Genomic DNA, 18,116 nt, shown 5'->3' on the forward strand with positions numbered 1-18,116 from the left:
GCGGGGGCAGGGAGAGGTGCCGTTCCAAGCGGGCGGGCGGAGCCTGGGCGAGGGCTCCGTGGGTCCGGTTGATGACCCTAAACCCCCAAGTCCTGCCAGGAGCTGGGAGCAGGGAGGGCCAGATGAATTAACGGTCGATTCCCGCAGACCTGGGTCGTCCTGAGTTACTTTTCGGTGGTGGAGAGTGAGTCCCGCAAAAAGGGACTGGCAAGTGCTGAGCCAGAAGACTGGCCTGTTGCTGAGCCGTGGTGTTTGGGTTTGAAAAGCGGAACTCGTTGTAGGGTGTTGGGAGTGTGTATGTGTCTGTGTGTTTAATTGGAAATGGTGGTTTCACAAATTCAATAATTTTTATTCTCTATATTTTTAAGCTCATAGCAATTAGAGCTTTTTGTGTTCTCAGAGGATGGTGACTACTTTAAAATATTGCAGTTTGTGAAAATGTCTGTGATTGCTTTAAACACAAGGTAGGTTAGTGGGGAGAGACAAATAAGAGTGAGATTGGATTTTAAAATGCCGTCTGGCCTGGGATTCTTCTCATTGCCTGCTAAGAGCCCAGGGTCAAGACTCTTGGTTGCTATTGGCATCAAGTGGCATTGCAAGAAGCTGGTGGTTTCTTTCATATCTGGAGGGTTAAGGATTTTCCCTCCCTATTTTTCCTTTATTCGATTCGCATTGGAAATGCCTCATAAAGCTTGTAGTTAAAATATGCTTATTCTCCACATGCTTCATTACTTGGCTGCTAGAACTTTGCTTGGTCTGAGAGAATAAGTATATTTGATTTATTTCCCACTAAGATAATCAGCTTTTTTTTTTCACCCTGCCTTAGCAGAAAACCAAAAGAGTAACAGGTCTCATTCTCTTAGCTCTTTTATCTCCTTTGCCACCTCTCCATCTTTGAACGTGTGAGATGACCCACTCTATTTTAAACTGATAAGCATGTAACCCCACTTGAATACTTTCTAATGTGTCCTAGGCCATATGACAAAGCTGTGGTTTGTGCTTAAAAGAGTAACGTAGATTTTAAAAACCCTTTCAAAATGGTACTCATTTGATGAGGCTGGTCCAATTTCATGTTAAGAGACTGTCATATATTTAATCATCCATTTCATTTTATTGCTATAATAAAACCTTTCAAATTTTGGCCTTCCTGATACTAAAGTGGGCAGTGATCTGTCTCCCCGTCAGATTTTGAGGCATACGTTTTAAATGGGTTTCACTCTTCAGGCTGGTTGCCCACTGCCAGAGGCCACATAGTGTAATGGATAAGAACATCAGACTGGATCTAATTCTGTGACCTTAGGGAGTATCTCTTGCCTCAGTTTTCTCACCTGTAAAGTGGACATAATCATACCTATTTCATAGAATTGTGGTAATAATTTATTAATCCATCAGAAATATAGAGGACAGGACATTTCATAAGTGTTGGTCGTTCTTATTCACTTACCAATGGGTCGTGGAAGATTTACTCCTTGAGCAGTAAGAAGTCTACTGTACACTGATGCAGTTACAGTGACATTTCCCCTTCCAAGGGTGAAGGGGAGTCTTCTTCATGCCTTAGGTTCCAGCCTAATCTGCTCATTAGCACTGCCTCCCAGCTCAAGTTTTCTGCAGGTGTGTGGTCCCTCCCCAAAACACCTTTGCCATTGCACCTGATCTGGGTTCCCAGGGTAATGGGCCTTCCAGCCAGAGAGAGGAATGCGGGCAGTCATGTTGGGTGAGGTGCTTCAGAGATTTCTTTGAAATCTCTCACAGTTTGCTGCCTACATTGAAGTTAATAAATTCTTGTTAAATGAATGAATAAATGAATTAATGAAATGCTAATTAGCTAATACCAGCAAGCTGATAATAATTACTTCAAGGACTTCTTGGATTGTTTTATATATATATGTGTATATATATACATATATATATGTATATACATATATGTGACACCTAACTCCCTAACTGAAACTCCACAACAGCTGAGGCATTATATTAAAATTATTAACACTGATCTCCTGTCTTCTCCCTCTGCATTCCATTTTCCACACTGTAGCCAAGCTGGTCTTTCTAAAACTCAGATCTGATCCTGTTCCTCCTCTGATTAAAATTCTAGAGGGGCCTCCACTGAGCTTGATAAACCCATTGAACTGGGTTCTGCTTTGCCTTTCCAGCTTCAGTTGCATCTCTGACCCCACCCGAGGTGCCTCCCAATTCTTGGCTCAAGCCAGGTTCTTTTTAAAGCTCACCATGCTGTTGCTTTTATGGGTGTACATTCCTCCTTTGCCCAGGACATTCTTCCTCCTTCCTCTCCTGCATTTTACCTGGCTGTTTCTACTCATGCTTCAGTTCTCCGCTTACTCTTACCATTAATAGTATTAGCTAATCTTTATTGGGTGCTTGCCATTTGCCAGACATTGTGCTGGATTTATGACATGCGTTTCATTGAATGCTCACATCAACTCTTTGAGCTCATTGCTATCATTATTCCTGTTTAAAAGTTGGTGAAACTGAGTCTTAGATTAAATAAATTGCCCGAGGTTATAGAGTGGAACTAGTGAAACCAGGATTTGAACTCAGATTTGCAGGACTCTAAAGCTCTAGTCCCAACTGTTGTGATATTAGATCTCACCTTCTCAAGCATTAGATTGGTTGTCCTTTTATGAGCACTTCTGTACTCCCTGTTATGGTATTTATCATACCATATGGTAATTGCCTGTTTATCTTTCTGTACCCCCCACTATTATGAAAACTGTGAGGGCAGGGATCATGTCTGCGTTGTTCAACATTTTATCCCCTGGGCCTTGAACACAATAATCATGTAGCAAATGTATTTTGTTGAACAAATTTGTTCATGATTTTAGGTCAACCTTCGTTCTCCCTCATTATGACATATTTGGTGTTTTGCAAGCATTTCCAATCAGTAGAGTCCCACAAGTTTCATTACAACTGTAGGTGATTTAAATTTATTTATTTATTTATTTATTTATTGACTGTGTTGGGTCTGCGTTCTGTGCGAGGGCTTTCTCTAGTTGCGGCGAGCGGGGGCCACTCTTCATCGCGGTGCGCGGGCCTCTCACTGTCGCGGCCTCTCTTGTTGCGGAGCACAGGCTCCAGACGCGCAGGCTCAGTAGTTGTGGCACACGGGCTTAGTTGCTCCACGGCATGTGGGATCTTCCCAGACCAGGGCTCGAACCCGTGTCCCCTGCATTGGCAGGCAGATTCTCAACCACTGCGCCACCAGGGAAGCCCTATAGGTGATTTATAACAGTTTTTCTCTCCCTCTCCCTTTCCGTGCCTGTCTCTTGTTGTTGTTTTGTTTTTATTAAAATCCTGAGAAGTGGGCTTCCCTGGTGGCGCAGTGGTTGAGAGTCTGCCTGCCAATGCAGGGGGCACGGGTTCGAGCCCTGGTCTGGGAAGATCCCAAATGCCGCGGAGCAACTGGGCCCGTGAGCCACAACTACTGAGCCTGCGCGTCTGGAGCCTGTGCTCCGCAACAAGAGAGGCCGCGACAGTGAGAGGCTCGCGCACCGCGATTGAGAGTGGCCCCCGCTCGCCGCAACTAGAAAGCCCTCGCACAGAAACGAAGACCCAACACAGCCAAAAATAAATAAATAAATAAGCTTTCATTAAAAAAAAAAAAAAAAATCCTGCGAAGTTTCTTCTTAATCAAAGCATCATGTTATATTTAATGACTTTTCTTCCTTGGAAGAAAGGACTGAGAACCAAACTCAAGAAAGTAACGCTTCTGTGAAAGCTCAGTGTTTGCCATAATCGGGCCTCCAAAGATTAATAAAATACAGACCCTGTCTGCAGCAAGCTTAAGTTTTAGTGAAGAAAACTGCATATAGAGAAAGTCAGCAAATAATATTACTTGTCTAAGAACGTTGTGTCTTCAGGAATATGAATGTCTTAATATGCTTAATATTTTGAAGACAAATAAATTAGCCTTAAGAAACCAATCATATCTTAAATGAATCCAGCTTACATTTTAGAGGGGAAAAAAAAAATTAACTTCTAAATGTCAAAGTCCAGTAAGCAAATATCTAAAAGCTATGACAGTGTGTGAGGATTGGGTTTTTTAAAAAATAAAAATTTTGTTTCAATTGTACATGTCCGCAATACCAAATTCAAAAGGTACAAGAGGATACACGGTGAAAGTAAGTCTTGGACTTCCCTGGTGATGCAGTGGTTAAGAATCCGCCTGCCAATGCAGGGGACATAGGTTCAAGCCCTGGTCCGGGAAGATCCCACATGCTGCAGAGCAACTAAGCCTGTGAGCCACAACTACTGAGCCGACGAGCCACAACCACTGAAGCCCAAGGGCCTAGAGCCCGTGCTCCGCAACAGGAGAAGCCACCACAAGAAGTCTGCACACGCAATGAAGAGTAGCCCCCGCTCGCTGCAACTAGAGAAAGCCCGCGCACAGCAGCAAAGACCCAACTCAGCCCTAAATAAATAAATAAATAAGTAAATTTATTAAAAAAAAGAAAGAAAGAAAGTCTTGCCCCCTTTACCTCACACTTGTACCTGACTACCCAGTTCCCTTCCTCAGAGGCAGCTACTAATGCCATTTTCTTGAGGTTTTCTTTTTTTTTTTTTCCCCAGAAAGTTTTTAGTACTTAATAAATGATTAACTGGCAGAGTTTACTCAAGGAAAATTGTGAAATATATCCTGTGCCCTTTCACCTGTCTTTCAGAGCCATTTTATCCTTTCCCAGGTACCAGGTATTAGTATATGGGGTATTCCGTCTAAGAGAAAAGCACACAAACTCATTCTCACAAAGTGATAATGGCTTTAATTATCCTTGCCTGGAGCATTTGCACTGTTAGGGACCTCTTTAGGAAGAAGGCGATATGCTTAGCACAAAGTAATAAATCTCCAAAGTAAAAATAAACATTGAGGGGGGGAAAGGAAGGCTTAAACGGAAAAGGTAAGCAATACATATTTGCATAGTAATTCGCCTTCTATTGGGGCACTTAACTATTTGGACTTACATATTTGGGTCCTGGTTTATTCTTTGGTTAGGAAAAAAGCATAATTATATTGATCCCAGAGGCAAGGTGAGCATTAAGACCATGTCTAATGACCAGCCAACTTATGTGTGTGTGTGAATCCCAAAGGATGGTGTTATTATTAGCTCTCTTTAAAAGATAAGGAGACTGAGTCTCTGGTAACCGAGGTTAAGTAACTTGTCCAAAGTCACACACAGCTAATAAGTGGCAGAACTGAGCTTCTCATGAAAGTATGAAGGTCTTTTTTGCTTGAAGTGCTTGTTGCCAGTTGTGCTTAATCATAATAGATCATTAAATCAGTATAAAACTGCCACCTGAATATCATTTTACACACTAACGATATACAGTATAACTTGGATATTAACTAAGTGAATCATTTTACTTCCCTCCTCTCCTAAATGAGAGTAGATTGTTTTCATTTTAGTTAAAAAAATAATTCAGGCATTTACATGAAACCCACAAATTGCCCGGGCACACTTTATGCATAATTGTGCCTTATTTACCAGCCTACTGGATGATTGCTTTTTTAAATGCACACGTTTCCTCAAACTTCTGTTTAACTTCAGGTGAGTAAACTGCCCTAAACCATAATTAGAAATTACCCTGATTCTCACCAAGCTGGAACGTGAAGGCGCTGGAGGCTCTTCACATGGCGGCAGATTAAACGGTTCTTAATAAATTGTCACCTCCAACTGGTTAGAACAGCTGCTCTCTTTCAGGGTGTTTCTCTTCCGACTCTTCTACATGGCCTTGGCAATAAACGTTTGGAAATTGACGTGTGTCTTGGGAACTGGGATGCATCCCATAATGTAATCTACTCCCATGCAGTTGATCTTGAAAGCCTTGAAAAGAAAGAACATAATGATGAGTAGGGAGTGTCTTCTATTAGATACTATTAGCTGAAAATGAACTTTCTGCAGAGATTCCTAGAATTATTATAAGACTAAGAAGGCAGGGATGGATCCCTTATAATTCACATATGCTGGGAAATTGCTTTTGCATGTTTTTGAATTCTTATTGAGCTCAGATTTCTTCAAAATTAGGTATCCAGTCCATTAATACAAACCACAACACAGAAAAATCTACTTAAGACTTTTGAAAAGATTTACCTTCTACTGTCTTTGCATCGTAAATAAATTATTCATGAACCTCAATATAAATTTGGAAATGCATGTTTAAGAAATGAGTGATGGTTATTATTTATTTTATGGCATTTGCTGTTTAAATCTGTAACCACTTCAGAAAGCCTAGTTTTCTGACTGGAGATCTGGACACATGGTAGAGTTCATTCCCCTAATCAAGAGGTGCCATAATAGAGGATAAAATAGCTGAAATCTTAATGAGAAAAGGTTTCATTTATATCTTATACAGAACACAGTGCATTGTTCACCCCAGGTAGTAGAAAAATATTTATTTACTGTAATGCAACCCCTGATGTTGCATCAAAATGCTCCCCTGACCTTTGAAGTTGGCTTTCACTGCTGTCCTTAAACTGATATTAGGTATTAAATCTGTCAGAGTCCTCAGGTGCATTTCATAAACAGGCACTTTTCATCCAAATGGACAAGCAAGAGTAATCTCAAACAACAAATCCCATTTTAAAATGTGTGCGTGTAATGCCATCCCAGTTTACTTTGTCATTGTCAAATAATGTAATAATATACATTGTTTTCCTGAAACTGAGTGCTGAGGGGTAGTAGCACGTAGAAAGGAATAAATCACCAGACTTTAGGCTGCTGTTTCTAAATGTCTAGATCATCTAAGCAAGTATGACCAGAGAAATGAGCACAGCAGACTACGAAGATAGAAGTACAAATTAGTATAGAGTTGGTTTAATTTTGCCCAACAAATCAAACCTGAATTATTTAACATAGCAAATTAAAGGGAATACAACTTTTAGTCTGCTTTTGTAGCTAGATGGGCTTATGGGATAAGCTGTCATTCTAATGAAGATGAATATATCAGTATTTTGCTTGATTTGAATATGTGTAAGTAAATCTTTGACTTCATTAAAAATATGTTTGCTTTGATTCCTTTGTTCTTTTGTTTAAGAAACATTGAAGTTTTCTAATTTGCTCCTAGCAGTGATGATGAGTGCCATGATTGCGTTAAAAATGACTGTGTTTTTGAAGGTAAAGGCACAATAGTTGCATCACTCATGTAGTATGTTTGTGCCTTCAGCAACTGTCTAGACCCAATGTTTGGTGGTGGGGAGATGTAGGTGAATTAGATACCACCGTTGGCCATAAGGACCTCACAGTCCAGCTAGGAAGGCAGACCAGTGGCAGACACCTGCAGAACAAGAGGACAGGGTTTTATGACAGAGCTCTGTCTGGTGCTATGGAACCTCCAGGGGGTGGGTCTGACCCATACCAGGACTTCTCAGAAGAAGTGATAATTGAGTTAGAAGTAACCAGGGGAAGGCAGAGAGGGGCAGCCTTCAGAGATAGAGGGCACTGTGAGATAGGATGAGGGTGATGGTACAGTGAAAATTAATTTCACTCATGTTGGGAAGGATGCAGGATTGAGAAAAGCCCGCCCGTGCCCCCCTGACCTCTGAGATTTCAATTCCTAGTTCCAAGTTCACCAGGAGAACCATATCCTTAACCACATTTCCTGGTTGGGGCCCAGAGGGAATTGGCTGCCTGGCACACTCCATTTCTAACTGTACTCCCATCTTTTCTCCTACCATGTGCTCCATCAAGGTCTGGCATTCCTTCCAGGATTCCTGAATAGCACAGTTTGGGAACGATATAGTCTGCCCTGGAGTGGACTGAAGTCCACTCCAAATCTGAGATTCATTTCTTGAGGTTGCTAGAATGTCATTTGGCTGGGTAGTAATTTTTCCCCTTTGGCCCAAAATTTGCACATTAGGGTGTGTCAGGCAAACCTGGCATCTGCCATGTATAGGTATATAATATTATCCATGTCAGTGGCAGGTAAGAGAAAACTCTTTCCTGTTTGCTGTTGAAATGTGTTTTTATTCACAAATCTTTCCATCTTGGCAGTAGACACCATTGAGTCTCACATTAATATAAATCAAGTGCAGCTGAAACTGAGCATGCATTTATAATCATAGGCTGAATTTTGTACAAGCTACAGAAGGCAGCACGGTTGGGATACAGCACTATTCTAGATATTAGGAGACACTGGTTTTTATTTTTGCAGTGATAATAAGATCTAATATTCTTTCCAGCTTGGAAATGCTATACTTTCCTTTTGGAACTCAGGGTGTGTTAAGGTGGAAAGTGGAGGGTGGGAAAGTGATAGGGAGATGGGGACATTATAATAATTTACATTTGTGAGATGGGATTGGGGTTTGATGAATAAAAAAATACTGGATTTTATTCAACCCAAGGCATTATACTTGTTCTACTTAATTAACCAATCATTTAAACTCACGCCTTGCTAATGATAACCCATTATGAGATGAAGTTGAATTTGCTAATAACTCTATTTCAAAACCTCTGCTTACTCCGCCATTTATACAGCACATTTGATAAGAAATTTTTCCCATAGAAAATGTTAAATAAAGGCCATTGAAAGAGCATAAGATTCCCAGACCCACATGATTTCTCCCATCACACTTCACTGTCATCAGTGTCTACCAGCGGATGTTTCTGTGGTGAGTGTGAATCAATGGCCCAAAGAAATGGAGAGAAGTGGATATAAGATATGTGCTGTGAGTTGTAACTAAAAGTCTTGACGTGCCCATAGCACTTCTTTCTTGTAAACCCTCCATACGTACGTATGTACTGATTTCCATCTTGTGCTGAAATTTGAGTTTTGTTTCCCAGATTTTGACTTTTGTCTTCCAAAAAATGCACACAGTTATTTTTCTGAGTAAACACAAAAAAGTAAAAGATACTCATTTAAATGTAGCCTTTCTATAGTAAGCTGTGTACAAATTAAGACTGTGACACAGTAAGATATTGATGTAATTATTTTTTTAAACTTGGAGATATGCTTGTGGCAAACTTAGACATTTTTAGCCTGAAATGATTCAAAAAATTGAAGTTAGTTAAATAATCTTGGTGCAGTTACAAGATAAAAATAGAAGAAAAATACATCCATTTTATTCTTTGAATTTTTTTTGAATCATAAGGGAACTTTCATTTTACAAGGAAAGAGTAATGTAACTAAAGCTTGGCTTTGGGTCATATTTTAGGACATTTGTGATATAGACATATTTGCCAATTCAAGAGTTTTATGTGGAGAAGTTTAAATCTAGTGCTTTATTTTGAGGTACTCAAATCATTTTTGCTCTTGCTTTTGGTATTCTCCTAACTTTCTGTGTGCCATCTTAGTCCTTTATCAAGGGTCCTGGTTTTCTGGCTCCCCTTTCTCTGAAAGATGCACTGTTGAGAGAGAGAGGGACCCTAGTCAAAAAGGGCACTGATTTCTTCACTTTTCTCTGTTACTCTCAAACTAAACATCTCTAAAGCTTTAGGCCACCCCTAATTTCCAAGCTTCCCCAAGCCACCCCAAATATGTAAGCAGTTTAACTTGGAATAGAGCACAGCTTCAAGACAAGGCTTTTAGTACAGAGTGTGTGTGTGTGTGTGTATCTTCAAATTGCTGCTCTCCACCCACTATCATGGGGTCATGAAATCAATTTAGTGAGTCACGTCTAGCTCTTTTATTTTTACTGTAATAGAATCAATAGAAAATGTCAAGAGTACATGACAACATAGGGTCAGTATTTTTTCATGAAACCTTTCACTTTATACATTTGTGTTTGTGTGTGTATTAATTAGGAATATAAAATATGTTTCTTACTCTGAGTCATGGTAAGAAAAAAGTATAAAAACCCACTGTATCTCCTTTCAACCAGACTGCACCACTCAGCCTTTTGTAGAAATTCTAGAGGGCCATGCCTATTGGCCCCAGGGTTCTCAGAATCATGGCCCAAATCCCACATGCTTCTCTGTGCATATCAGAGCGTACTGATTTCCACTTGCTTGGCTTGACTCCTCACGGTGATGATGTCCTGGCTGTTTGGATCCCTATCCAGCCAACACCAACAACAAAAAGCATAATTGGGGAACATGAGGCGGAAGAAGACTGTCAACTTGACTGTTTGCTGGGAGCTGATTCTACTTCCCCTTCTCTGGTGACATTCTAAACCAGCTAAGGGATAGTTACATTGACCAAGACAGGAAAGCATAGTTTCCATCTGAACTTGCATCTTTTTCATTTTTTGGAGAGTAGATTTGGTGGCAGCAGCAGACCCTGATCCCCTTGCATCAGGAGGAGTTCTGCTCCTGCATCTTCCCGCCTGCAGCCCCCAGGTGGAAGCTGAGATCTGCACGGATGCCAGGAGACATCAGGGACCAATGTCCGGATCTGTCCCCTTGGAATGAGGACAGAAACTCAGAACACTTTTTTGTTGTTGTTGCTCAAAGAACCCCAGAATGTGTCAAAACACAGAAGGTGCTAAAACAATTACAATGTTCAAGTCATTCTCAGACCACTTCCTAAAAGGCCTAGAAGGGACCTTGAAAATCACTGCTTTCATCATTTTTTTCACACATCTGTGACACTAAATGGGTGTAAATCCAGCCTTTATGGAAGAATGCCCAAAGGAAATTTAGTTTTCTTCCCCAAGTAACTCATTTGGGGAGTTGGTGATGGTGTCCATTAAATAGGAGACATCTGGATGGATGTATAGGTTGCAGTTCATTCTGAGAAAGTGTATTTGACTGGTGAGTAATGAGCTAGTTTGTGACTGCAGGGAAACAGAGCGTCAGTTTTTCAGTGGTAACCCCCTTTTCACAGCTGAGCAGCCTATTACTAAGAGTGGAGTGTGCTCCCTCACACATGCTCTTTTGTCCCCCCCCCCCGCCCCCAAAAGGAGTGCTTTAAAGATTTTGATAAGAGACATTAATGATAGAGGCAAACAGTATGTGGCTATGACTGGAGAAATCGTGTGTTTGTAGGGAAAGGGCTTAGAAATGTGCGTCTTGGAGCTGTAGTTACATGAGAACAAATGGGTAGTGCGATTGTCATGTTTGTGTCTGCATTTTTCTTTGTGAGCACTCAACTGGACAACTGAAGCCTCTGAGTGGTTTGCAAGAAAACTGAGGATTAATATTGCTTCTAAACTGGACCCCAGAGAGAAGCTTCTTGGTGAGGGGGAGGAATGATAGGGATTTAAGTTAGGACATTTTCTTGAAAGTAAATGCAGGAAAACATACACGATATGAAGCCCACTGGCCTCAGTGCGGCTGAGGGCTCAATAATGATTTGATACACGCTCCCTGAAACACTCACCTGCCCTGAGGTCAGCCTAATGACTGGAAATTCCGCAAATGTAACAGCTACTGTCCATTGGCCTGTTTAAAACACACACACAAACGCGTGCGCGCACACACACACGTTCTGAATCAGGTTTGGATAAAATCAGTTTTCTAACAGTGCCTTCCTTGTAAATAATGCTTCGTAGTAATGTGGGTCATCAAAAATGATTAGAGGGAATCTTGAGTCACATTATTTTGGTGGACCACTAGCCAGGAGAACTGTTTTTTAAATGAATTCTACTTTTTCTCTGGGCTCTTTCAGTCTATGATCACCTCCATGTTGCCCTCCTTTCTTCTTGGTTTTACCCTTTTCTGGAGCTGTCAATGGAGGAGAAAGAGCGTGTGCAGTTCCTGGAGCTTCCCCACCCTTCTTTACACCCCTCTGGTTGGGGAGTTCCTGCAGCACCATGGATTTGTCCTCATATTCTGGGTCTGGCTAGTGATTGTCAAAGTACAAGTTTCAACTCATAAGCGGATCATAAAGTCAACCTAGTGCATCACTCCACTTTTTGTTTGTTTTTTATAATGAACTGGAATCAATATTTCTGATAGAAATATCAGAGTGTGTGCATAAGACAGCCATGTATTGTTTCATGTAACTTTTGTCTTCTTTATTCACATAGACACATATACATGTTCCTTTGTTTGTTGTGGATCCCAATATAAAGTGTATTTCCATGACTGTGGGTCATTGGCATCGAAATCTACTTATCTAGCAGACCAACATGAAACGTAAATACTATCACTTTAGTTTTTGTTGACATTCTTCGCTGTTTGCAGCAACAATAGAATTTTGGTGTGTGTCAAAGGCTCTTGACTTTCATTGAGCAAATGGGTAGCTTGATCTCAGGCACTCCTTTCATTACCTAATAGGAAGGTAAGGCCACTCATCTAAATGCAGCAAAGTGCTTGAGATGGAGAGGAAGAAAAGAAAAGCAAACTAGAAAGGTAGTGAAAAAATAGTTGGAAAGTCTTGGGCTTTTCTCAGTGAATAAGCATTTTCAGATATCAAGGACTCCCTCACATAAATGCTATAGAGTATTTCTGTACACTTAGAAGTGATATGTTCATTTGTAAAACAAAGTATGATGTTATGCTGTTACAGCCCAGGACAGCAGGTGTTCAGAAAGCACACCTCTTACTAAAAGGGCCACATTAGAGCCCTGTGCACTTTCATGTTTTGTGGACTGCAGCCTCGTTTCCACTGATCCTACTCTCCCCTGCTCCCCACTGATATGTCCACTTGCATCTTCAGCTTGCTCCACTCCCCAAATCCACCATCGCTTGAGGTGCGTAATTGTCTCAGGTACTTCAGTCATCATCCCGGCATGCTCACCGGTCACACAGAGCCCGGTGTGTAGAGACACATGCCTGTTTTTAAACTGACTCAAGAGGCAGACTGACTCCTGTGACATTCCTTGAGCTGTGCTTTCTCCTTTCCATTTGCCCTTAGAAGGGGTGGAAGAGGACAGCTGTGAATTCAAACTGTGGTTCTCCTGCTTATTAGCTGTGTGGCCTTGAGCAAGTTGAGCTTCAGTTTCATCATTTGTGAAAACTGGAGTAGTTTTGATGACCCTATAACTTTGTTATGATGATTAGATCCATTTACATGTTAAACTGTCTAGTGGTACCATGGAAGGGTAGCTCTTCCATCAGTGATCAGTCCCTCCTCTTTCCGTGGTTATCCGCTTTCTGTCTTTCTAGAGAGCAGTCATTCAAGCCCCTAAGGATTGAGGCTGTGCTTTTCTCTTGCTACTTTCTCTCCCTGGAAATTGGAGACCTCTGTCCCTTTGGCTGTGGGCTTGCTGCCTGGAGCCTGCCCAGAGGAGACTCTGCCTAGAGTTGGGATTCACGGCTCTTGTGTTTTGGTCTCCTGTGCTGACTCCACCTGAAACCTGCCAGGAGGTTGCGAAAGCCATTAGAAATATCCACTTGAGCCTCAGTGGGTGGCTGGGCCAGTCCCCCAAAGCCGGTGCCACCAAAAAAGGCAGGTGTAACGTGGGCCCTGGCTTTCTCTCCACCCCATTTTTTTAGGAGTAAGTCATCATATTCAACTGAATCAAAATATACTACCCTTTCTATAATTCCTCTTCATCCTTCTGATCTTCTGAGTAAATGAATAGTTAGAGAATCTCTACCTTTAAGCTTACCATTTGAACTGGTTGTGTATGGGTATTTAGATTTGAATTCACATTTCCAACTCCTTTACACATTTAATAGCTTTTCCATTTTTAAGAACTTTTAAAATTCTTCTTACATTGCAAGGTGAAATTCCACCTGGAGTTGAGTCTTGGTTCCACTTCTCAGTTACATCATCTTGGGCAATTCACAAGTTTCAGTTTCCAGTGAAATATCTTTTTGCCTGTCTCCCAAGGATGTTGAAGATCAAAGTGTTCTGAATACTGTGATGCCCTCTACAAATGTGATTCCACTGGTAACACTGTTATGATGAGTGATAGATTGTATCTAACGGTAGTAGTAACATTATTATTTAGGAACTGGAGATGACCCGCTTATTCTTGATGATGTCTCTGACTGAATAGATTTGACCAACATCGCTATGACCACTAAGCTCTGATAACCCTTTGAGAGAGGCCCTGATAAAAAGAGGCTACCCTTAGCAAGCTCCAGGCAACTCTAAAGATCAACTACTTGTTAGCAAGGTCAACTTGGGCAAATAACATTTGGGCACAGTTTTGTCATCTGTCCAAAAGAGTACATGACTTTTGTTCAACAAGCAATTGCTGTCGTTGAGTGCCTGCTGTATGTAAAACTGAAAAAGTAAACAAATATGACGCCTGCCCCGATGGAACCTGAAGTCTAACTGGGGAGATAAACATAAAATAAGTAATCACAAATATGTGTGTACTTCAAAACAGTGGTAAGGACCTACTGTATAGCACAGGGAACTATATTCAATATCTTGTAACAACCCATAATGGAAAAGAATCTGAAAAAGAATATATATATATGTATAACTGAATCACTTTGCTGTATACATGAAACATTGTAAATTAACTATACTTCAATAAAAAATAATAAATTTTAAATTAAAATATTTTTTAAAAAGTGGTAGGTGCTGCAAAAGAAAAGGATGACTTTCCTCATAAGGTCGTAAAAGGTTCATAAGAGACCTCAGCTGCAAAGGGCCTGAATATCAGTTCTTAGGTAAGACCTCTTATTAAATAGTAGACAGCAAATGTTTGTTGGTCAAATGGTAAATAGCTGGCTGCATATGGTGTTAGCAGAGAACCTCCCCCAGGCAGTAAAGAGGTAGGTTGTCATTGAGCAGGACCTGGACTAGAAGTCTTCAGACCTCTCTCCTTAAAAGCTGTGTAGCTGTGGCCTCGTGGGCGATTGCTGTGGGCTTCAGGATTCCCCCCTGTCAACTGGGGTGACGCTGCTCTCTGTCATCCTCTGTTGTGCTGAAGTGAAGAAACGAATGAAAGCACTCTGTAAGGATCATGGTTGTGGGTATTATGTAGTGGCTGCCTCTGAACTCTAAACCCAGCACCTGTAGGAATGGGCCATGGCCTGCCCTGTCACATCACCCGAAGATGGGTCCCCAGTCCCACAGTCCTCTGCAGAAGCCTTAGGACCAGCTCTTGGGGTCCCAGCCTGCCTGAGATGGCTCTCAGACCTTTGATAGCAAGATCTACAGCAGTGGCATGGAGTGTATCTGGCTTTTTACCCCACGTTAAGGGACTAGCTAGCTTATGGGACTCCTGGGAGAGCCCTCTAGCTATGAGAGACCAAGGAGACCAATCGTATCAGAATATGCACCCTCTAAGTAAAGTTTGGGCTCTAGGTAGGCTCCAAGCACATGGGTGACTACCACTTATCGTGTGCTATGCTTGCTGCTTTGTTTACCCCACTTCATCCCACCCTTATACATCCCCCCCATTTTACAGATGGGAAAACTGAGGAGAGGTTACTTGACTTACTTGTGGTCAAATGCTTACTAAATAGTGAGATAGGGAGCCAGGTCTTTCTGACTCCCAAGCCCAGGCATGTGGTCCTAATACCAGAGAGACAGCAAACTACCATGCTGACCATTAGAGAATTTGGGTTATCGAGACCCACAGCCATAGGCAGCTGCCCCGTCCATTAGTGAGGACATCAAGAAGAATGAGACAAAGGCTTCCTTTCTGAAGACAGAGTTTCCGCTCAGCAACTGCTTATGCCTCTATCCCTCATCCATGAGGCCAGCCCAGAAACCCTGCCCACCCAGCAGAATCACAGAGGGCTGGCCAGTGTCTCCAGCCATGCATTTAGTCTGGGCTTGATATTTGTTGACAGGGTTCCTCGCCAAATAATTAAGCAACCCATGGAGAACTTTGACCTCACCTTGTACGTGCGGGAGGGCATGCTGAGTAAGAGTCTGAACAGGAATCCTGGGAATGGCCCCAGCTCAAGGAAGGAACCCGCCCCACCCCCTGGCTCTTTGGAGTAAAGAACAAGGGTTAATTTCATCCATACACCCTCACTGACTCTTGCTCAGTCTCCCCAGAGCTGATTCAAAGGGAAAATTTATGTGAAAAGGTAGGGGCACAGATTGTTACTATTCTGGAAGTAGATGTTACCCTAACTCTGTGTGTCTCCGTTGGTAACACAGACCCCAGGTCAACAACACAAACAGTACAAGCCCCAGTGCAAGCGATAAGACAGGCAAGCTGCAACTTGTCTAATTCCTGTGCACCTGCGTTTTGGTTGAGGGAGCAGGGATGCACATAGAAGTACGCCAGGACATTCTTCTCCCTGTATCTTAGGGGAGGGAGGGTAGACTTGGCATGCCTGGCTTTGGGTCTCAGCATCCCTTAACCCCACAACTAAGATGCTGAACTTTTGTGATGGCTAGGGTAAACCCTTGGCTCCTTACCCTCCCTCCCTCTTCAGTCTTGCTCTTGAGGCCAGTGTTACCCATATTCAGGCGAAACTAATGCATTACCCATGCCATTGCCCCTGTTTGTACAGCTCTGGTTTTATTCTTATGAATATCCCCTCTCCCCTCTGTAGAGGACTAGAGTCTTGCCCCCGTACTCTAGCCCCCTGGGGACCTGCCTCTGGCCAGCTCTGACTTGCAGACCCTGCAGTCTGCCTATCTCTGCACCATCACACGTCCTCACACCTCTCAACCCCACCTCCCACTGGTTCCTGCCACCATGCTGTCCAGAGATTCTGCCCCACCTGCTTGGACTTCCACCCACCAAACATGTGTCTCCATGTGCCCCCGTCTAGCTTTCAGGTCCATAGACCCGTTCCAGTGTGACCCACCTTCTCCCAGTTAATCCCTTCACAATAAACAACAGCAATAATAATATCATTTATCATGTATTTATTGTGTAACAGCAGTTTAAATCCATCATTCTCACCAGCTGTCTTGGTCCTGTTACAAGCTCTTGGAGCAGTCTGGCTCTTAGCAGAGGAAATTAAAGGACCCCTTGGTCAGTAGGTCAGTGGGTCAGCCTCATCATTTCTGCTATTGGCCTTGTTCTGTCATTACCCTTGCTCATTTCCTATGCTGAAGTTGTGCCCTGGTTCCATTAACTAGGTTTATATCTTGACCTTCTTTGCTGATTTTCTGCCTGGATCCCCCACGAAAGACCTCAAGGCTCACCTCTAGTCCTTGTGTGAGAGAATCCCTGAAACTTATTGCCAAGCCCTCTGGTGCCATGTTGTGCCAGCCTTCTCATATACCTGCCTGGTAAATGTGTCAGGCCAAACACCAGCCTGCCTTATGCTGGGGTGAACCCACCAACCCGATCCCTTTTGCTGGAGCTTCTGATGCCACTGTGACTCTTCTTCCTTCTGCCTGGAGTTGCAACTGTCATTGGTCACTGGCCTTGCCCTGGTGGACCATTCTGCTGACTGGACCTCAGATCCAACACATGCTTGTATGTTTTAAAGTATTTATTAGGTTCATCCTATGAAGAAGTTGGGGGTAAGCTGCCTTGGCTAAGGCATATACTTAATTTTTCTTCTCCCTCCCCACCTCCTGTAATAATGAGCTATCAATTAAATGCTACTTTTCTGGCTCAGTTTAATAAGTAAATTTATTCTTTGAATTCTCACTAAAGTGACTTTAGTACAATTTAGTTAACTGGCATTTTCTGGTAGAAAAGTAATCTTACTGTGTTTAATTGAACAGATTAAAATGCGATTATCTCAATTGTCAAAAATGTTTTCATAGATTTCCTAGTGGTTTTTTTTTGTAGAAGAAAAATTATTCACATTACTGTAATTCCATATAGTCCAAAACTAGAACAAAGTGATGCAAATCTTTGGACAGAAAGGTCATTTGAGTCACTGGAGTGTCCTGAACCGTAGTGGGAACTTAGAGCTGCTCTTGATGCACAGCACATTTCTTCAGATTCTGACACCACTCACTTATTTATATAGATGTTTTTCATGGGAATATTTGTGCTGAAGGAGAGCAACAGAGAGACATTCACTTGTAAACGAAGGCGGGTGGTGGGAAGGGGAAATGAAGCCTTTGTAGAACTCTGAAATAAACCAGGTTCTCAGAACCTCTCACTCTCAGTAATTCCTGCCATTCTTTATCTTGTAGAACAGAAGTGATTGAGAGAATTAAAGAACAGGATTAGCAGTGATAGAAACATGAATTCTGACTGGTGATCCAGAATAACAACTTGAAGCGAATGCACCTTGATCTTCTTACCAGAAAGTACGGTGAAGATTCCGACTCCTGATCCTAATTGGCTGTTATTTACTGCTGAACACACAGCACTGTACAAGGCCTCCGTGTCTTCCTTGGGTTAATTAGAATAAGTGATGAACACAGGGGCACAGCTGGCTTGTTTG

General features: G+C 42.1%; 1 protein-coding gene across 3 annotated transcripts in view; it reads left to right on the forward strand.

Annotated features, from left to right (window-relative positions):
* The window catches only part of DDAH1 (dimethylarginine dimethylaminohydrolase 1), a 244,529-nt gene that overhangs the window by 104,911 nt on the left and 121,502 nt on the right, over positions 1 to 18,116 (forward strand). The gene's annotated exons all lie outside the window — the stretch shown is intronic.

Source organism: Eubalaena glacialis, chromosome 3 (assembly GCF_028564815.1).
Source record: "Eubalaena glacialis isolate mEubGla1 chromosome 3, mEubGla1.1.hap2.+ XY, whole genome shotgun sequence".
Lineage (NCBI taxonomy): Eukaryota > Metazoa > Chordata > Mammalia > Artiodactyla > Balaenidae > Eubalaena > Eubalaena glacialis.